The sequence below is a fragment of the Dermacentor andersoni genome, chromosome 6, assembly GCF_023375885.2.
Source record: "Dermacentor andersoni chromosome 6, qqDerAnde1_hic_scaffold, whole genome shotgun sequence".
Classification (NCBI taxonomy): domain Eukaryota; kingdom Metazoa; phylum Arthropoda; class Arachnida; order Ixodida; family Ixodidae; genus Dermacentor; species Dermacentor andersoni.
In genome coordinates, this window is record NC_092819.1 from 53,124,395 (window position 1) to 53,143,972 (window position 19,578).

The window sequence follows — 19,578 nt, forward strand, 5'->3', positions numbered from 1 at the left end:
CCGCGCAAGAGAAAAGTACAGGGTACACCACCGATGCGAAATTGACATACAATTTTAAAGCGTCGCGACTGAAAGCGCTTCTGTCGCGGCGTCAGAAATTATGTCGCTGCGACAGAAAGTGGCACATTTCTAACGCCACGACCGAAAATGTGTAGTCCCGACAGAGAGTTCCTGTTGCGACGTCAGAATCGCTGTTGCGATAGTAAGTTGCTGTTGCGACTTCAGAACTCTTGGTCTTCACGACAGGATGATTCTGTTGGGACATCAGAATTTCTGTCATAATGTCAGAAATGTCTGTCGCAACTACAGAAACATCAGGAACTTCTGTCGTACAACAGAAATTTCCGTAGTTGCGACAGGAACTCCTGTTGTCTTTTTCAACTGGGAGCGATTTGCGTCACAGCAACATTATTTTTAAGGCGGCAAATTACTGTTATGCAGCATGAACAATGCGAACAGCCAGCCTGTTTCTGTGTTAAATGGAGGCACGCAGTGTGTGCACACAATTACGTTCATTTTGTCAGTTTTGTGAAATAAGCTTCAAACTGCATGCATTTTCACTGGGAAATCTGTACCAGCACTTCCTTGTATCAAGTTGTCTATGCACAAAGGTTTGTGCATTAGAAATCACAGTTTCAGGCAGTTACAGCCTACAATTTCTTTTTTTTTTGTATACAGACACTAACTGTGTTTTCATAGTCATGTATTGCACGTTTGACCAGTGCTGAAAAGGACAAATGGAATAAATTCAAATAGGCCTGCGAATTTGTTTGCTTGGTCAGGCTTTGATGTATTTTAGTAACGTGTTCATGTGCAGATGTCGTGTGAATGCATACTAGGACTTTAGTTACGTTTCACTGCATCAAAAGAGACCACCCAGCCAATCTCAATTTCCTTCCTTGTTTCTTGCCCTTGGTGTCCACATACCTGAATGTATTCTGAGTTTTTGTACCAATTAAGACAACAGCAGGGCATCACACATGCTAGAAACATTAAGACAAAGAACAAGGAATGTGGCACAAATGATCCACAGAGTCACAAAACAAAAAAGAGGCTTCAAAGAAGCGGAGGCAGTCAGACTTGTGCGAGCATTAATTATTAGCAGGGTGACCTATAGCCTCCCCTTTCAAAAACTAAATAAGGCTGAAATGTCTAAAGTGAGCTCCATCATCAGGGCAGCTAGGGCTCCCAAAAACACATGTGCCAAAAAGCTGGAGGCTCTTGGTATTCACAACACATATGAAGAACATGACACGGCATGTAGTCATGCCTCAGAGAGAACATCTGAATTCTACAAAACAAGGAAAGGCTCTGTTACAAAAGGCAGGATATCCCCTGATAGCGCAGTATGGCTGAGCAAAAAAAGTTTTGCTACCCAGACAAACAAGAGAGGAAATTCTAGTTTCACGAATCCCAAAGAATATGAGCACGGAACACCACCAAAGCAGAAGAAAAGCGCAATCAAAGGCTTTACAAAAGAAATGTGAAAGAAATCCAGACGTATACTACACAGATGCATGTAGAGTGGCAACAGACAAATTCGAAATAGTCGCCTTCAATTGGTCCACAGGGATAACAACTTCCATTCGGAACCCTTTAACCTGCACCGTGGAGGCAGCAGCCATAGCGCTGGCCTTTCGAGATGCAGAAGCAAAAGAAACAATCTGCATTGGCCATGATGGACTCTAAGGCAGCATGCTGTTCGTGCATGACGGGTACCGTCCCATACAAAATTCACAGAATTGCACCAGGTGGTAATTTGGTGCCCGGCGCACTCTGGACTCGAGGAAAATGAGAGGGTGGACCGAACTGCTCGAGCAATAAGCATCCGAGCACTAGTCAGTCCTTTCAAGGAACTCCCATTGACCCACACGACACTTCGAAAACCAGGAAAAGGAGAGACAAAAATACAGCCGCCCGCACTCCAACCTTATGAAAGAACAGGCCAGGGATTCGCGCTGTGTACAGACTAACACATATTTACACCTACAAATACTCACTAAGGTACACCCTGCATTCTATGAAAGTATGTGTTCTTGGTGCGAGGAGCTGCCAACTCTTGCCCACGTAACATGAACGTATAAACTGCAGCCTCCAAATTCCAATTCGCCCCTTATGGCGTAAGTGCCAAGTAACAGGCACTGGGATGTTTGGCTTGCTAGTGAAGATGTAGAGAGCCAGAGAGCTCTTCTCGATCAAGCCCAGCAAACCACAGAGATCAGTGGAGCCCTGGACTGAGGGACGCACCGACCGCCCAAACCACTAAGAGAAATAAACTTTATACTACTATTACTTGCCCTTAGTGCTATCAGCCATCAAGTTTACCTACAACTACAAATGAGCCACATGTCACTTGATTCACTCAGATTCCATTTCACTCTTTGTAGGAGGGCATGCATGACTGATTGCGTATGTGCAGCATTTTGTTGCCACAGAGGGGTATGTAATATGGAAACCAACATAAACATTAATACACTCTGTAGTAACTTGTTCTGAATTGAACTTTTAAAAATAAAGAGCAATTTCAATAAATGACAACATGTGTTTTGTTTTTTTAACTGGGAGTAGTGTGCTACCGTCTGGGATTTTTTTTATTCCACGTGGTAGAGGTGTGTGGCTGTCACTGTACTGCTTTCAAGCTTCTGCATCAAGTGTGCTTGTGGCACCTGGGACTAATTCTCAAAGCAAATATGCTTCAGGTAATTGTGAATTCTCGTCAAACATGACATGCATATTGCTGTATTTGTCTTGGAAAATTTATTCAGAAAAGCAGCTTTTATAGCTTCAGTAAATTATTCATTGTGGCCAATTCAGGTGACCCTTTCCGAGATTGACCATTAATTTTACAGCAGTGGCTTTCTATCATTCAAGTATTCAGTGTGTATACTGCTTCTTTTCAGATATGTTAACATCATACAAGTCTGCATTCCTAAGAACATAAACAGCCAGAGGCCACATTGCAAAGACAGGGATCTGAGTATCAAGAAAAGAAATCAGTAATAAAGGTAGCAAGAAGTACTCACAAGCAAATGTTTGTTGTCAGAGGGATGCAAGAATAATACAGCCCATCCAGGGGGTGCGCGAAAGCCAGATAATGGCCACAAAAAACAAAGCCTACTCATATGTCACAGCCATTTTAATCAATATTGACATTTAACTCCAGGGTATGCATATTGAAGCCTTGCTAATTATGCAAATTTACTAGCACTACCGTCCAGTACTGCTGTGCTCCTGAATGGTGGCTCACATTTGCAGGCAGCAATAGGTGCAGCGACATCCATCATTCGTGCATCACTCATTTTGGACAATACACACCTTGCTGCAAGGAAAAGTAGCCACAATATAGCTTTCTAACAATTATTGGCAATTAGTTTGAGAAAGGCGTTTCCAACCACACCAGGCTAGACCGGCATTGCTTTGCAGCATGCTCTACACCGGGAACGTAACTCCTTGCCCCCCAACCCAACATGTCTGTTTACCTGGCATAGGACAATGTGCAGACAATGCTCACCCCCCCCCCCCCCCAACACATGCACCAATATATTCCTGGCTACCGGCACTGGTCCTTGTTACAAGAAATAGAAGTACGGATCCTTGGTCTCGATGTTCGCCAATCCGGAACAAGATCAAATTGGCTAGGCAAAATAAAGAAGACACCAATGTCAACCTTCCACCTGATATGAAGGATTGCATCTAAATGTGGAGAAGATTGTACCGAAATAGCCAGTAATGCTGTTTGGTCTGTACTCCAGCCACATATTATTTATCAGGCTCAGTTTTACTGGCCCTCACTGAAGCAGAGGGACCAGATTGAGATCATTATTCAGAACGTGATGAGGGCAATAGCTGCTCTTCCTCTGTTCGCTCAAGAACATGCCCAGGTGAACACCACGGCAGCATTGCTAATTCAATGTGAATGAGCATTTGAATTAAAGAGGTTGCATGTTGCAGTCACTTCTGATTGCTTGGGTGCAAGAACAGACTTAAGGCCATGGCACGGCTGTACACTGATGTTCCTTTGGACCAATGTATTTTGTACAGACGCTGCTATTACAAGAGATGGAAGCATAGTATCAGTCAGCCTTAAGTACTTCCCTCTTTATAAAAATAAGGAATCTACAATGGATGTCTGCAACTCTACTTGAGCTTCATACCATACATGACAAGAGTCTGCAGAACGGGGCTGGTACATGGTAAAGTCACACATGACACCAATGAGGCAGCCTCATTTTTATCAAACTTCACCCAAATACAGACACACCAATTCCTTGAGTGCCATTTAGCAGCTGAAGCAAGACAGTAAAGCCACATAGCTTTGTCAGAAGATACACAAGCTTCACAACTACTCACTTTTAATGCTTGCTTACACTAGGTACAGGGACACATCTCTGGCCTTCTCAATGCCATGGCAGATAACAAAGAACACAACAACATCAAGAACATGTATCTACCCGCACCTCTTGTGCCAGGCTCACTTACCGTCTTTCTACCCTGAAAAGTTTGCTCTGATGCGACACATGCTTTTACGCTCAAGTTTGACAGCCATTGCTGCATCAATTTTGCAAGCACTGTCAAGGACGCAGTATTCTTAACTGCAATTTATTATCAGGAAATACGTAATTTTAATAATGTGAGCACAGGCATCTTGACTCACTTATTATGAATGGAAAGAAATGTCACTGCTGCCTGAATGAAAAGAGTAATCTTCTGCAGTTGTAGAGAGTCAGTGTAGCTTCATGCAATACTGTTTCACAGCAAGTTTGTACAAAGTATCATTACAGGCAGGGAATTATAGGCCTAATTGTGCTTTTCACTTGCTCTGAATGTGACCTTAAACAAAGCATTGTGTGTAAAAAGGGCAAATGTTCTTTGATATGAAGCATCTATCAGGGAGTAGCATTTTGCCTTTTGAGACTTTTTAGCATCCATGGGGGAGAGATTAAATTGCCAGTGTATCTCTATAAGGCATGCCTCTAAAGATGCACATGGCGTTTAGGAAGGTAAATTTTTTTGAACCAAGGAGGGACGTACGGAAATAACTAATGAGAAAAGGATCTGCAAGGTTTCCAGCCCAGGCTCAGGCCACCCGGGCATTATGTGCGGTGAGGCATAGCCTTTCCACTGCTGCCCGGGCCCACTGGATAGCCCATAGTTGGTCGTGTAGTTCCGAGCTAGTCAGAGCGCTTAGCTATCGCTCCTCGAGAAGGTCCTGTTCTATCTTGTCCTCTAGATATATAGATCTGATCTGTGTGCACTTCCATGAGATCTGTGCATTGTATGCAGGTTCGTGCTTGCAGAGCTTGCAGCTCGCGTCTGGGTATTGTGTTGAATTTACTCTGTCTAAATGTACTGGGTTTCGGAATATTCTGGCTTGCAACCTCCTCCAATCTGTTTCTTGAAACCTGTCGAGTTGTTTGCGGGGTTGTGGGTATGTTTCTCCTCGTTTCGTATAGTGTGTCAGTATGTCGTGGTACGTGACCAGTCTATGCCTATTGTCTCGTATCGCTACTTCGTTGTCGTTGCCTCCCCGCTGTCCTTCCCCTTTCCCCGGGGGTTGCGGGGTGTTGTGCCGTCACTGTCCGAGACGCGGTGGATTAGTTCTCGCGCGGCTCGGTCGGCCTTCTCATTGAGGTTGGGAGGGCCATTCATGGTTACTTCTCCCATATGTACTGGGATCCATTTGAGGTATTTGGGTCATGTCAGAGAAGCACAAATGTATTGTTCCAAAATGGTACAGTGTTACTCCGCTGCTAGAAAGGTGATTTAGAAGAGCTCTCTAACTCCATTGACTAAATTTTCAGAGGTGATTGCAATGGGTGATTCCCCTGTTACTCTGGTATTGCTAGTCTGGTGCTTACTGTCAGTGATATACACAGCATGCCAGTCTTGGAGCTCAACTTTCAAGAGCCAATTAAGAGGCATGTCATGGGTGATTTAATAAGCTTATTAGGCTTCTTTTTAAACAAACAATTAATTTATTCTTTATTTTTGCTGTCATTTTGATGGCCTGTCTATGCTTTTTGTTTTCAAAGGCCATATTATTTTCATAATTATGGCCTTCAATGTTTAATTGTAATATCCCTTATAATCCACAGTGATTACTCGTAAAAGAGAAATCAATATAGAACAAACAGTAGATGTGGGTAAATGTATGTGCATTGACTTGAACAGTCACCTGCAAAAGTTTAAAGTCAGGTTGCTCAATGGATTGAATAATCTCAGTTGGAAAGCAGCACTAAGTGTGTTCATATGCCCCTCACTCATCCAGTATACGTAAATGTAACCAAATGTAGTATATGTAACCAACACACTCTCAGACTTTAGCGCAATAAGTTAATATGTTGTGTTATGCTGTTGAGTTGAGACTGTGAATGGAACGATTATTAAAATGAGCAAGCTAGAGACAACTATTGCAGTGTTTATAATTTGTGGTAATTGCAGCATGATATTGCAAAAGAACATAAATAATGCTCCTCTCAATGTTTCTATCTATGCCTTTCGTTCATCTCTTAGTCTCTCTGAAATTAAGCAGCAGAGCATGGCACAAGCACTGCTGCTTACGTCTATAATGGAGTCATCAGTGGGTTTCAGACAGAGGCAACTCCTGTCCCTTATGCACATATGTTTTGGTATTTTCAAGACTGTTCCTGTCATACCAAAGCCAAGGCTCACTGGCCCCTCATGGTATTGAAGCTTGCTCACCAATTACTCAGAGTGGATGATACATTTTCTGGATTTTGTCAGGTGCCATCTGTCTTGCCCTAATCATGGTATGAAAGGTAGGTCCTGCTGGTCCAATGCAGCTATCTTAATAAAAAAATATTATAATTTGCATGTTTCTTCTCTTGGCCACCGAAGTGCATCATCCAAACGAAACACAAACACTTTTTTTCCTAGGCGCACTCTTGAAAACAAAGGCTTGCAGCCACATGCAGAAGAAAGTACAAAACAAATTATGCAAATTAATGCTCTGCAGTGTGCAGATTATGCAATGTGTACAGTAACTAAGGCTGCACCTCTAATGCATTAACTGTATTCGAGATTATGAAAGCTTTTTGCTAATTAAGCCATGTTCTAAAATTGGATTGCATACCCTAGCTGCATATGTGACTAAAAATGTGGTAGCTCAGTTGAAAAAGCTACAAGTGGCATTCCTGTGGGGTATGTTTGTTCACTTGAAAAGCAGATTTTACTCAGTTGGTCGTATGACAAGAAATTTTGTTGTTGTGTTCTTAATACTTCATTCCTACATTGCATATTACACTACACCCTAAAGGTCCACACAGCCCACATATATCATCATTAAATTAATAAAATGTGAATACCATGTGCACATTTGTAATGTTCCTCTTCAGGCGAATATGTACGGTACTGTACCTATATGCCGCCCTCATCATTCGTATACACGCTAATAGGAAGTTCGTTTACATAGTTGTGTGCGAGAAAAATACTAAACAGCACTTCATCGGCATGTCGTCGGCGAGCATATCTCATGAGAGCCTCTCAACTGTACGTGCCACTTCGACCGAGTCATACATACATACATACGGTGCGATTCGGCAAACATGAACCTATCTCCAGGGCCAGTATGTCAATGGATTCCTTTCTCGGGGTTATCGTTATTATTATTACCTACCGTCCATATAAACGACCTATCGGTGATAGTGTACGCGCAGCACGGCAAGGAAAGGCCCTAGCGAGTACGGCACCTCGATCCGGCCTGCCTGCTCTATCATAACATAGCATAACCGTCGGAATAAAGTGATCGCAATCGCACCTAAAGAGGCTAATGCCAACAGAGCTGTGATACGGAAGCGATCGACGTTTCACGTACCGTCAACACGCTAACTTAATTGTTGACAAAACACGATTTTACTACTAGCGCTGGCCAGACAGAAAGCGTTGTCGGCCGCATATGCCAAACTCGGTCCAAGGATGCTCGGGGCGGCCAAGCAATTGCTGACTCGGGCCCGGGCCGGGCTTGGACCTAGGAGCGTCTGGCCGGGGAACATTCATTGGCAACAGACGGGAAGTCAGCGAGTCGTGGAAAGTTCTTGCGCGAGCGAAACGCAAGCGAAATTAAAATATGTTACAATGTCCACCGTCTACAATCGGGCAGCGCGAAGCATTGGGCCGCGCAACAGCTACGCAGTTAATCTGAACCCTCGGGCTAATCACAGGTCACATCCCAGGTGAAAATGTTTTTACTTCCAGCTGGATTATGGAACTGGAAATTTCACCCAGCTGGATACTTTTCTAGCTGGGAAGGCAGCTGGAAAAAATCCAGCTGGGTGAAATTTCCGGTTCCATAATCCAGCTGGAATATATCCCAACTGGAACGTCTTCCAGCTGGATCCAGCTGCAAGAAATGCCAGCTGTAATTCAGCTGGAAGAGGTTCCAGCTGGATCCAGCTGCAAGAAATGCCAGCTGTAATTCAGCTGGAAGAGGTTCCAGCTAGAATCTCCAGCCCGGACTTTGCGTCTGTAGTTCACGAGGGTTGCGATGTGGGCTTGCTGGTAATGCATCTTCAAGGGGAGTATGGTAGCGCGATTCAAAGACGGGACAAGAGAAGACACAAAGGGACACACACAGCGCTGTGTGTGTCCCTTTGTGTCTTCTCTTGTCCCGTCTTTGAATCGCGCTACCATACTCCCCTTGAAGTTGCGCCTATAGACTCACAGTCCGGGCTGGCACACAGCACTGGTCGCCATGGTGTTGAGCCATGCCCAGGTGAAATCCCAGGGTGTAACCTCGCATCAAGCAGGACACAAACTGGCTAGAACTCGCATGGATCAGCTTGCTGTCGCAAGTCACAGTTAGTTCCTAATGTGACTGGCCACAGGACCAACTGGTCCGGTGAAAATACATGCAGGCAAAACAGCATGGTGCTGAAACTTGAAACCCTTTATTTGAACACTTGCAGCAAGGATTGTGAAAGCATATCTTGTAGCTCCCCAAGGTGTGAAATGCACTTGCACATTGCCTTGTACACCATCTGAAAGAAATATTTAGGCATAGTGAGTGAAATTTAAAACAATCATGACTTCAATCCACTAAGTTCTAGTAAACAGTGAGCTTTACCAAAATCACGTGGATTGTATCAACAGCCTTTGGACAGTACCACAGTGTACCTTCATCACAGCCCCTTTTACAGTTTATGTGGCGCAAGGCCTCAACCTGAGCTCTCACGAGGCTCTCAACCTGAGCTACAGGAGCTATGCAATGATTGTTAAATTGTTTAGCGCCATTGAGTGTTGCTTTAGTGTAAATAGAATTCAAATGAGCTCATTTGTATTTTGAACTTGGTGTGTGATGTAACTCAGGCTCCCAAGAAGCATTCTTCTGCTGAATAACACAAGAGCTTGAGGGCCAGTCTTTAATGTTACTGCTGTTTTGCACCAATTCAAAAGCCTGCCATTCGAGGCTACGTGTTTGCGAGCACGCACTTGCAGTGAAAGCACAGCATAAATGTGCTTCTATTGCGTTGGGCAGATTGACATATACGCACTAGTATTTAATAGACGTTTGTGCAACATTGGGCACAAACACTGCACGGCACTATATTCAAATGGGCTATTGGAGACAAAAGGGGCTTACGCAAACTGGCAAGCACTTCACATATGCTGCGTGATAATTTTTAAGTTTTATGCAATTTTTAACAAATCGCCTGTTGAAGATACCGTAATTCTAGTCCTTCAGCTGGGTCCTTCAGAGGAGATTACCTGCACGAAAAATCGAAACACATATTGAACTAATTTTAAAAAATTCAATAATTAACTTCCTAATTTATTACATTACGGCACATGTCGCAATCTACGAATTGTAGCCATTGAGATTGCCAGGCGTATCCACTTGGACTTACTCTCCAGAATGACACCAGTTGAAAACATGTGTCATGAAACTCTCCGTAAAATTTGGTCTACTTACTTTTTTAACAAAACGCTCTTTTATGTATTGGAGCACAAAAGCAACTGGAACGCCCATTTATTTCGCCTCGCACTTCAGAAAATTATATATCGAAACTGGCGTAATTCTGGAAATTCATTTAAAGTGGATGCATCTTGCAAACTCACAGGCTACAATTCGTTAATTTCAATATGTGCAGCAAGGTTAATTTGTCAATTTTTGCTAATTACTTGAAGATGTCTTTCGAGTTCGCCTGCTAATAATGTCCACCTATTCGAATAATTCAGCTCAGCGACAAGAATTATGATATCTGCCACAGGCCATTTCTACAAATTCCGCAAAACATAAAAATGATCAACCTGTATACGAACATCACGTACAGCAGGGACCTATGACATCATGCTCAAGCGTGCCAACATTCAGGATAAAAACAAACATTAACTTACGCTCAAAACATAAGCAAGTGAAATAATTACCTCCAAATTGTAGAATCCGGGCTGGAGAAAACGGTGCTCTTCGATCCGCACTGGTGAATCACAACACCACGAAGTACAGCAATAACAACCGTTGATACCCGCTTGCCTGTACTTGTAACGCCGTCCAGAGAAGAAACTGTCCAAAAATATTTACTTCATGCGCAAGATCATGCAGGTTCCTCACAAAACCTTGATCACACGCACACCCGAGAGACTCTCGTTGTCTCACAAAATTGCCTCGCCGTGACAGATTCCGCCATGTGCTGTACGAAACTAGGGCCACTGTGGCATCGTCATATTTTTTATATTCGGACTGCATCTGTAATGCTGCTGTTTGCTGCGAATAAAAATCCGAGCTTTTCCGAGAAATGCTTATATTGCAATACCAGGCTATTATTTTATTATTAGTGTCAAAAGAGCACATCAAGACAAGATACGAGACTAAAGCTACTAAGCATTCAACAAAAATGGCGGCGATTGTAGCGGCGTCGTGCAGGAAGGAAAAGATAGGAGCAGCGGTCATTGCAGCCTGATAACTGCTGAAGGTGCCACATGTTAAGGCTCTTTTTTGTTAGGGAAGGAATTGCTATGCTGTAAACACTAGCCGTTTGCGCAACGGCTCATCATGACCAATCGGGCAAGCTCCTCGCTAGACGACGTCGACAGTGTAGCAAGGTAACACAGTGTCGATCAAGAGCGCGTCGCTTTTGTTTACTACAAGTAAGGTTCAATAAAAGTGGCAGTTTTCCTGGAGATATATTTTTTGGCAACTCCTACTTTCGATTGCAATCGATCCCGATCGATCGCGATCAAAGGTACCCTGAGTGACGAGCATTTCCATGCAGTTCATGCAATTAATTACGATTGTTGTCACAACACAAACGAATAAAAATATTTTTTTTTTTTTTTTTTTGCTGCTGCTGCAAGAGTAAAAGCTCTTCGTTCTGCTACAAACACCACCTAGGGCTAAATATGGACATGTTGCAGATACAAAAAATGTCAATGCAAGTGGGAAGCTCCACTTTCCAGTCGATAGATTCTACTTCCGGCTGGAAAATGCTCCATCCAGTTGTTTCCAGTTGGAAGCGCTGTTTCCAGCTAAAAAATGCTGTATCCAGTTGTTTCCAGCTGAAGCTGGAAAACTTCCAGTTGGAAGTGCTGCTTCTAGCTGGAAAACTAGCTGAGGTGGATTCCACTTCAAGCTGGAAAGTGCCATTTCCAGCTGGCTCTGGAAAATTTCCATCTGGAAGGGCTGATTCCAGTTGGAAACCTGGCTGGGAAGACCATTTCCAGCTAGAAATTCAGAGCCCATTTTCATGTGGGATACCGAACCCCGCGTCGTAAGAATGGGCTATTTTCCCATGCCCTTCACCTGCGGGGTGCCCTCACGCAGCGAGCGTACTACCATCCAAAAGTCAATCTATTATTGCCCGGCCGGCACCGCGTACGGCGGACGTGAGGTGGCACACAACGACGGGAGCTTTGCCCAAGCCGGATTAGCAAACGTTAAGAAACTGCCGTATTGTAATAAGTCGTGGTTATCAGCGCGTCAAATGACAAGGAAGAGCTCAATCATAAACTACGCTTATCCATGCCGGCCTGGTCGCTGTGGACGCGGATATAACACATAGCGTTACAGAAAAGTGTTCACAAACCATTAACAGCCCTGCTCGTGTATTTAATAACGTTTTCTACTCATCGTACCTTTGCGCTAGCTGTTACCAAAACTAAGATAAATCCTAACCAATTCGCCCACCTTGCTGTCTTGCTGACATAATATGACTGGTGAAAGTTATTCTAGTGCATGCACATATATCGTATTCACATGTGCATATATTGATTGTTTACTTCAGCATAAAAAAAAGAAGGATGCTCCATCTGTATAATTTCACAAAATTACATTTTCCTTCCTTTCTTTCCTTTTTTTTTACTGTTGCAGTGGGTTGAGTACAATATGTACAAATAAAATATGTCACTTTCACACTACTCCATCACTTAGGAACAGCAAATCAGCAATCAGGATGACAGATATATTTATTTTCTTATTAATTTTTTAAAATTTGTAGTCAGTATGAGACAGCTCACACTAAGCTTGCTTGGTTTTTAACAAGCTCTTGGTCAACAACGACACATACGTTTGGGACTCGGAAATAAACTGTGCAGTGCGTCTGTCTCAGCATGCTTTAAGAATGACAAGCCAAACCTTCATCTTATGCAAGTGTGGAAACTGACAGTTTATGCAACCACACACCCATAACACGTCTACAAACCTGTCATTCTTATGCACTAGAGGTTGAAGTTTGATGTCAAAATATATGTCACTTTCATCACTCATTGATTCATGCGTGACATCTCTTCTTGTACTAATCAAGACGTGGCTAAACGATACCATCTCCTATAAAATTTTTCTTTTCACATCTGCATGCAACACTTTTTGTTGTGAATGATGCAACTGCATAGAAGGTGGCATGCTCATAGCTTTAAAAAAATAAATTCTTGCAGTTCCAACTGGCATTCGTTCATTCCTAGAGCACATTTTCATTTCACTTCAATGCTCAAGCAGAATGTTCTCATAAGTGCATACTACTGCCCTCCGGATGTAAATTGTGCATTTTCAAGCGAGTTTCAAAACATTCTAAATAAAGTGCATATGCTATTTTGGCATTCAGCTGTGATCATTTATGGCAATTTTAATTTCTCCATTATTAACTGGACAACAGAATCTGTCACAGCTGCTCACGCTCAATGGCATATTTTCCTTCATTCCTGTCTACACTTCATGTTACCTCAACTCATTACTCTCCCAACCTGTTCATCATGTACACTGGCCAATATTCTAGATCTCATCAGAGGTAGAAAAAAATTAACATTCAAATATGCAAAGCCATCAAAACTGCCCTGGGCCTACCATCTACGGCTTTGACTACGAGACTTCTCAAGACGGGCATACACAACACCTGGCAAGAATTAGCCGAAGCTTGTAAAGCCAGTCAGTTAGAATGACTTAAGCTCATGCCCACCAGGAGATCAGTGCTGCAACGGCTGAGCTACAGTGAAACCTTTATAGGCCACCACGGACTGAAAAGAAAGAATTCCTCCAAACATCTGCAAATCCCTGTGCATAGCACCAATTGTACCACAAGGAAAGAAGACAAGCCCAAGTGGATGCCCTACGGCAAAGACACAGGCAAGGTCCGGATGCCAGATACACCGACACAGTCAAATACCCGCAAAGAAATGCTTACGCCCTGAACGTCACAGATTCTAAGGGCAGAGAGCTAGCGTCTGCCACAGTCCGTGCGCAAAACTCTGAGACTGCAGAAGAGACGGCGATCGCCCTAGCAACTACCACGTGCAGACGCAGCTGTAGTTCTTTCCGATTCTGAAGCAGCTGTCAGGAACTATGCTAAGGGTCTAGTGTCGACAGAAGCACTAAAGATATTGAAGCACGACAGCGCTTCGATCCGCTACACCTGCGTGACCTGGGTTCCTGGGCATGACGGGCTGGAGGGGAACGAATCAGCACGCGCCGTGGCCCGAGGCCACACCTGCCGGGCCAACCCTTCCTACTCTCAAGATGCCGGTCTGCGTCAGCAGGGGCAGAGACCGTACCCATCACCTACTCAGTGATCCTTCAATATCACAGGCTGGAACGCAGGCTGCACCCACCACCTCACCCAAAGCTCACCGAAGAAGAAAGTACCACACTCAGAAGACTACAGAGTAACACTTACACCCACGGAATACTCATGCACAGACTATACCAAATGCTACAAGGAAATACTCATGCACAGACTATGCCCAATGCTACAAGGATACCGCTGCCCAATGTGCGGCTTACCATACACCTTGGCGCACCTGATCCTCGAGTGTCCATGGCATCTAGATACAGACGCATCGCCTTCACCGAAAGAATATAACGCCAGACAAGAAAGCGAAGACCTCATTGAAACGTGAGAGGCCAAGCTCGTCTCCGAGGGCCTGGAGCAACAATGACACCTCGTCGCCAGGGCCAAGGAGGCAGCGAAGGCCAGAGGATTCCTGGAATGAGGAGACCTCCCACCTAGAATAGAACTGGGGCTTAACCCGGGATACTGTTTCAAAAATAAATGTTCATTCCTCCTCCTCCTCATCTCGACCAGCGATCCTCTAATCTGTTCCGGCATTACTCACCTGGACGGGCTGTCTGATCATGCAGTTATAGTAGGTCTGCTTAACTTCTCTTTAACAAAAAAGAAAACACTACTAAACACATTAGGTGCTACAATAGGGCCAACATTACTCGGCATAATCGTTAATTAGCCACCTTTGCAGACACAGTCGAGCTATTGAAGAGAACTGGTTATGTTTAGAGCCACCTTTGCAAATCTTATCAAAATGTTCGTCCTTTTTCTCAGCATTAGATGCAACAAAACATTCAATAAACGCCTGCAGCACCTCATAAATAAAATGAAGCGCTCTATAGAATGGCAAATAAAAAAAAAAGCCAAGACATGGCAAAGATACATATTATGTGACAAAGAATGCCAGATCCTACTAAAATCCACACGTCAACAGGTTTACAGCTATGATTTATTATGAATAACAGTGATTATGGCACGTAATAAACCCCTATTCACAGCCTGACATAATCCTAATTCTGGTGGTGATGTAGTTCCTGAGTTATAGTGTGTGCAGTTACTAAATGACATGTTTTGTTGAGTGTCCAAATGTGAAGACATCACTGCATGCCCTGACTTCCCCATGCAATCTGACATGTCTGAAATTGTTATTAGTGGGTCGGGCATTTTTACCTTACTAAACAGATTAAAAACTTCATCTACAACAGGTCACAGCAAATTTAATAACAAGCTGCTCAAGAATGTGTCCCAGCTAGTGTCGCAACATACCCCCTGGGTTCATTCTTAAGACTGGTGAGTGGCTAAAGTCCTCCCATTCTACAAATCCAGCGAGTGTTTATCACCCTTTAACTACCAATGAATATTATTAACCAGTACAATTCGCAAACTTATGGAACACATTATTAATTCACAAGTCATCGACTATTTCGAAGATCCCAGTTTAACATTCAACTACCAGCACAGGTTTTCATTTACATTACGACTTAGCATGAAACCACCACATTTACTCCATCTTTGCAGCAGCTCACCACTCTCTTGGCATCATCAAATTAAACCTAAAGCATGCTTTTGTCAACATACATAAACTTGCTTACACTACACTAATCCACACAAAGCTCGAATACGCATCGCTAATATAGCACTCTGGCAGGTAAACATTGTTGACGAGATTGCATTTGTTCAAAACTGGGCTGCTCACCTTCATATTTTCCGACTATTCATCTTACACTTCCGTGTCATCATTAAAAGCACGTACTGATTTACAAGCACTATCCCTTCGCCACAAATCAGTGTGTCTTTGCCTGCTTGACAAACTTTATAATCGTACTTCTCTTCACAATGATTTCTTTCAGTCACCACCTGTCGTATTTTCATGCCGGGATCACCACCTCATATTTAAGCGTACACCATCTCGCACGTTACAATATGCATGCTCCTTTATACCCTGCACCATCACTGAAGGGAACTGCTTTCCCTCTGATATTGCCACAGAATCTGACATTAAAATTTTACGACGTGCTACGCACTGTTAATTAGTTGCCTTTTTTATTACATTCTTGTTTAGTTGTTTTTGTGAGTTACTAATAAATACCTGTATTAATACCGTAGTTTATGTGTGCATGCATATTTTCAACATTTTATTTTGCTGTGTGCATAACTTTTGTTTTGCAATTCTTATGATTTCTTACATTCTGTTTCTTAATACCTAAACAATGTTAGCATACCTTTGTTCTTTACTTTGTCCTATTATTTGTTGTAACTATTTCTTTGTAATCTCATTTATGTTTGTACTCCCCCTGCCCCTGTTATGTGATGGGCGCAACTGATGCCTTTAAGGGCACCGTTGAGCGCTGCAACACTGCTACTTTGATGTAGCAGTGTTGTGAGGCATTTTGCTACCCTAGGTAAAGTCAAACTACTGCACTCCTCTCCACTCTAGCACCAAATTTAGGTGCACCATGTGAAGAATTTTAAGACACATTGTAAGGCATTATAGTAACTAATATGGGAAGAAAGTTGGTACACAGGTTTCCAGGCATCACTTCATTGTTCTTTCAAAAGTCAGTCATCCATAGTGCATTTGAAATTGGATATTTTACGGAATCCAACATTGTCCTTTGCCATTGGTGAAATGTAAATGTTAAAGTGGGGTGAGGAACGACTAGATGCGATGTGCCCATCTAGAGCTGCCAAATCTAAGTGGCCACATGTTTTGCCTACAGCACAATATACCTCTGCTTGGTTGTGTTGCTGGTCAGAAATATACATACAAAATAACAGAAGGTGCTGCTGTGCCAATATATTCACAAAAGTCTTACATGATTATACAGGTGCCATCCATTAGCATCAAAACATGGCCTGCACAACAAGCACAGTATCTTCAGCGGAAATTGTAGTGTTATATCTTGCATACAGAAATGCAGAAAAGTGTAAACAAGGTGCACTCTGCTAAAATTTGTCTTGTGAATTCCTACTGTGCCAACTGTGCAGATTGATGGCATATAGTTTGATCTGGGAGCTAGCCCAATGCACATGTACACAAAGGAAAATGATTCACCTCTTAAATATGTGAAATGACGCCCAGGTAGGCACAGTAAATTTTCAACTTTGTATGCTTCAGTGTTATGCTAGAAGAAAACGTTTTTTTAGTGTGTTGCTGATTCACAATTATATACCAACTATGCATATAGGAGAAGAATCTGCAATCTTTTAGGCTGCGTGTTAAAATACCATGTATACAAACCCAGGGAAAACATGGGGAAGGCAGGAAATGGAAATTCAAGACGATGAGCAAACCGAGAACAAGATGAAAGCAGGAGCCAACGTTTCAACAAGTGGACTTGTCTTCTTCAAGGCGACATATGCTTTCCTCGCCACAGTTACAGATATTAAGAATCAATTTGGTTGATGCCCAGCCTGATACTCCGTGATTATACTGATAGATATGCATACAATTGTTTATCCTTTTTCTGTGGATTGCATTTCACCTACTAACAATTGAAAGATATCAGTCAACGTGAGATGCAAATAGTGTTGTACTTTGCGGAAGGTATGTATATATATATATATATATATATATATATATAGCACCAGCAATTATGTTACGACCTTTGACGAGTCATGTGACGCGCTTGACACACCATGCTCGCCGCTGGGTTGTTGTGCTTTGAGTGCCACATGTTTTTCTGAGCACAGGTTTGACCGATAAAGATTTAATGTTGTGAAGTGATGTTTCCAGTGATGTCACAACAACGCAACAATGCTCTGAAGTATATATTTATTGATTTGACAGCAAGAATTCCATAGACATTTTCTGTAGCATGAAGGAAGGAGATGCAGATATGGTAGCAGATCTGAATCATTATTATTATTATTATTATTATTATTATTATTATTATTATTATTATTATTATTATTATTATTATTATTATTATTATTATTATTATTATTATATACATAATATTACTGTATTAATCATTAATATACATCATTGTACTGTGTGGTAGTACAATATATAGTATACCACTCAACACAGTCAGTGCTCAAAGTTAGCCAGGGCTCGAGAGAGTTCGGCCTCTCTTCCATTTTCTAAGCAGGGGTTCGGCCCCGTCTTTGCAGGTCAACTGTAGCACTGCGGCACCCATTCGACAAGCACTGTAGGTGATTTTATTGCCAATAGTGCCTTGTGAGGGGAAATTCCAACTCTCCAATTTTTTGGAATAATGAACTTAAATAAACAACAAATCGGTTTACTACCTCTGTCCAAGCGGCGTGATTATGAATGCCTTAAATTGTTGCATAATTCAAATAACACCCCACACTACTCATTAAAGAACAACTATCTGTCTCCTGATAATTTGAAACCTACTAGGAATAGCCACAAACTTAACCTTAATTGCTCCATTTCAACTGCATACTAACCTGTTTAAGTATAGCTTTCCTCATACAATTGAAAAATGGAACTTACTCCCAGGTGAAACTAGGTAAATTAGAAAAATCATTGTATTTACTTGATTCATGCTGCGTTTATTATACTGATTGTATCTTTTATATTGAAGTTATCATGTTTTTTAAGGCATTGAAGTTGATTTGTGCAGAAAAATATTTTGTTATATGCAATGTACAAACCCACTCCTGCGATAGCCCAATTGGACTACAGTATGTGAAAATAAAAATAAATAAATAAATAAGTGATTAATCAGTTGATAGGGCATGAGCAAAGACAGAGCAACAGCTATTGTCCTACTTCTGCATGCATTTCCCCAAGGCATTGCACATATGACAGTCACCACCCTTAATTGCTCGACTAATTAAGATTCTTGGCACAGCTAGCATACTGTTTCATGAGTCAGTTGAGTGTGAACCTACCTGTTCGTGAATTATTGAAGGTTCACCTTGGTTTCTTAGTTTACAAATTAATTTTAATTCGTTTATTTTTGCATTACGAGTACAGTGCTATACCATGCATGTACTTTGTACACTTTTGCAGTAAGCAGGTGTGAAACCATGAAATATATTCTTGTAGTGCCCTGAGGTTCTAGGTCCTTTCGGCTCCCCTTATTACCACCGGTACCACTATAGCCGTTACCACCAGTGGTGCGGCCGGTATGTCGATCGATACCGCCGGAATGCTTTATTGAGCGATATATGTGTGAACGTGACACGCGCGGCTTGCCCGTAAATCCGTTTCACTTGCGCGTGCCGCGTCAACAGAAACACGCCGCTTTTCTTTCTTTCTTTTTCTGGTGGAAATGGGGCACAACATCGAATAAACGAAGCTTTGCACAACACGTTTACAAACGGACAAACACGAAATAACAACCACTCTGACTCATCATTAACATGTCTAATTGACCAACGATTTGGCGGCTGTCCATTGTATTTGTTAGGTTGTTAATTATGCTGTTTCTCACTGGTCAACCAAGCGAGACTTTACTAGTAATCATGCAAGCCGTTCGTTTTCTTGCATTTCGTGACTTGCTCGTCCGGCTCCTTTTGCCGACGAGAAGCAGCCTATATTTCTCGCTTTATCCCCAGCAGCAATACTCTACAAAACGAAATATTGTCCCTACAT

At 42.4% G+C, this 19,578-nt stretch overlaps 2 long non-coding RNA genes across 2 annotated transcripts; one reads left to right on the forward strand and one right to left on the reverse strand.

The window, feature by feature from the left end:
* The first annotated feature begins 5,510 nt into the window (after positions 1-5,510).
* On the forward strand, positions 5,511-17,850 carry LOC140218740 (uncharacterized). The gene is made up of 3 exons (XR_011894913.1): positions 5,511-6,779; positions 15,212-15,296; positions 17,252-17,850. It is a non-coding gene; the product is annotated as an uncharacterized lncRNA (long non-coding RNA).
* On the reverse strand, positions 8,888-10,689 carry LOC140218739 (uncharacterized). The gene is made up of 2 exons (XR_011894912.1): positions 10,384-10,689; positions 8,888-8,996 (listed from the first exon to the last, which is right to left on the reverse strand). It is a non-coding gene; the product is annotated as an uncharacterized lncRNA (long non-coding RNA).
* Positions 17,851-19,578: the final 1,728 nt, after the last annotated feature.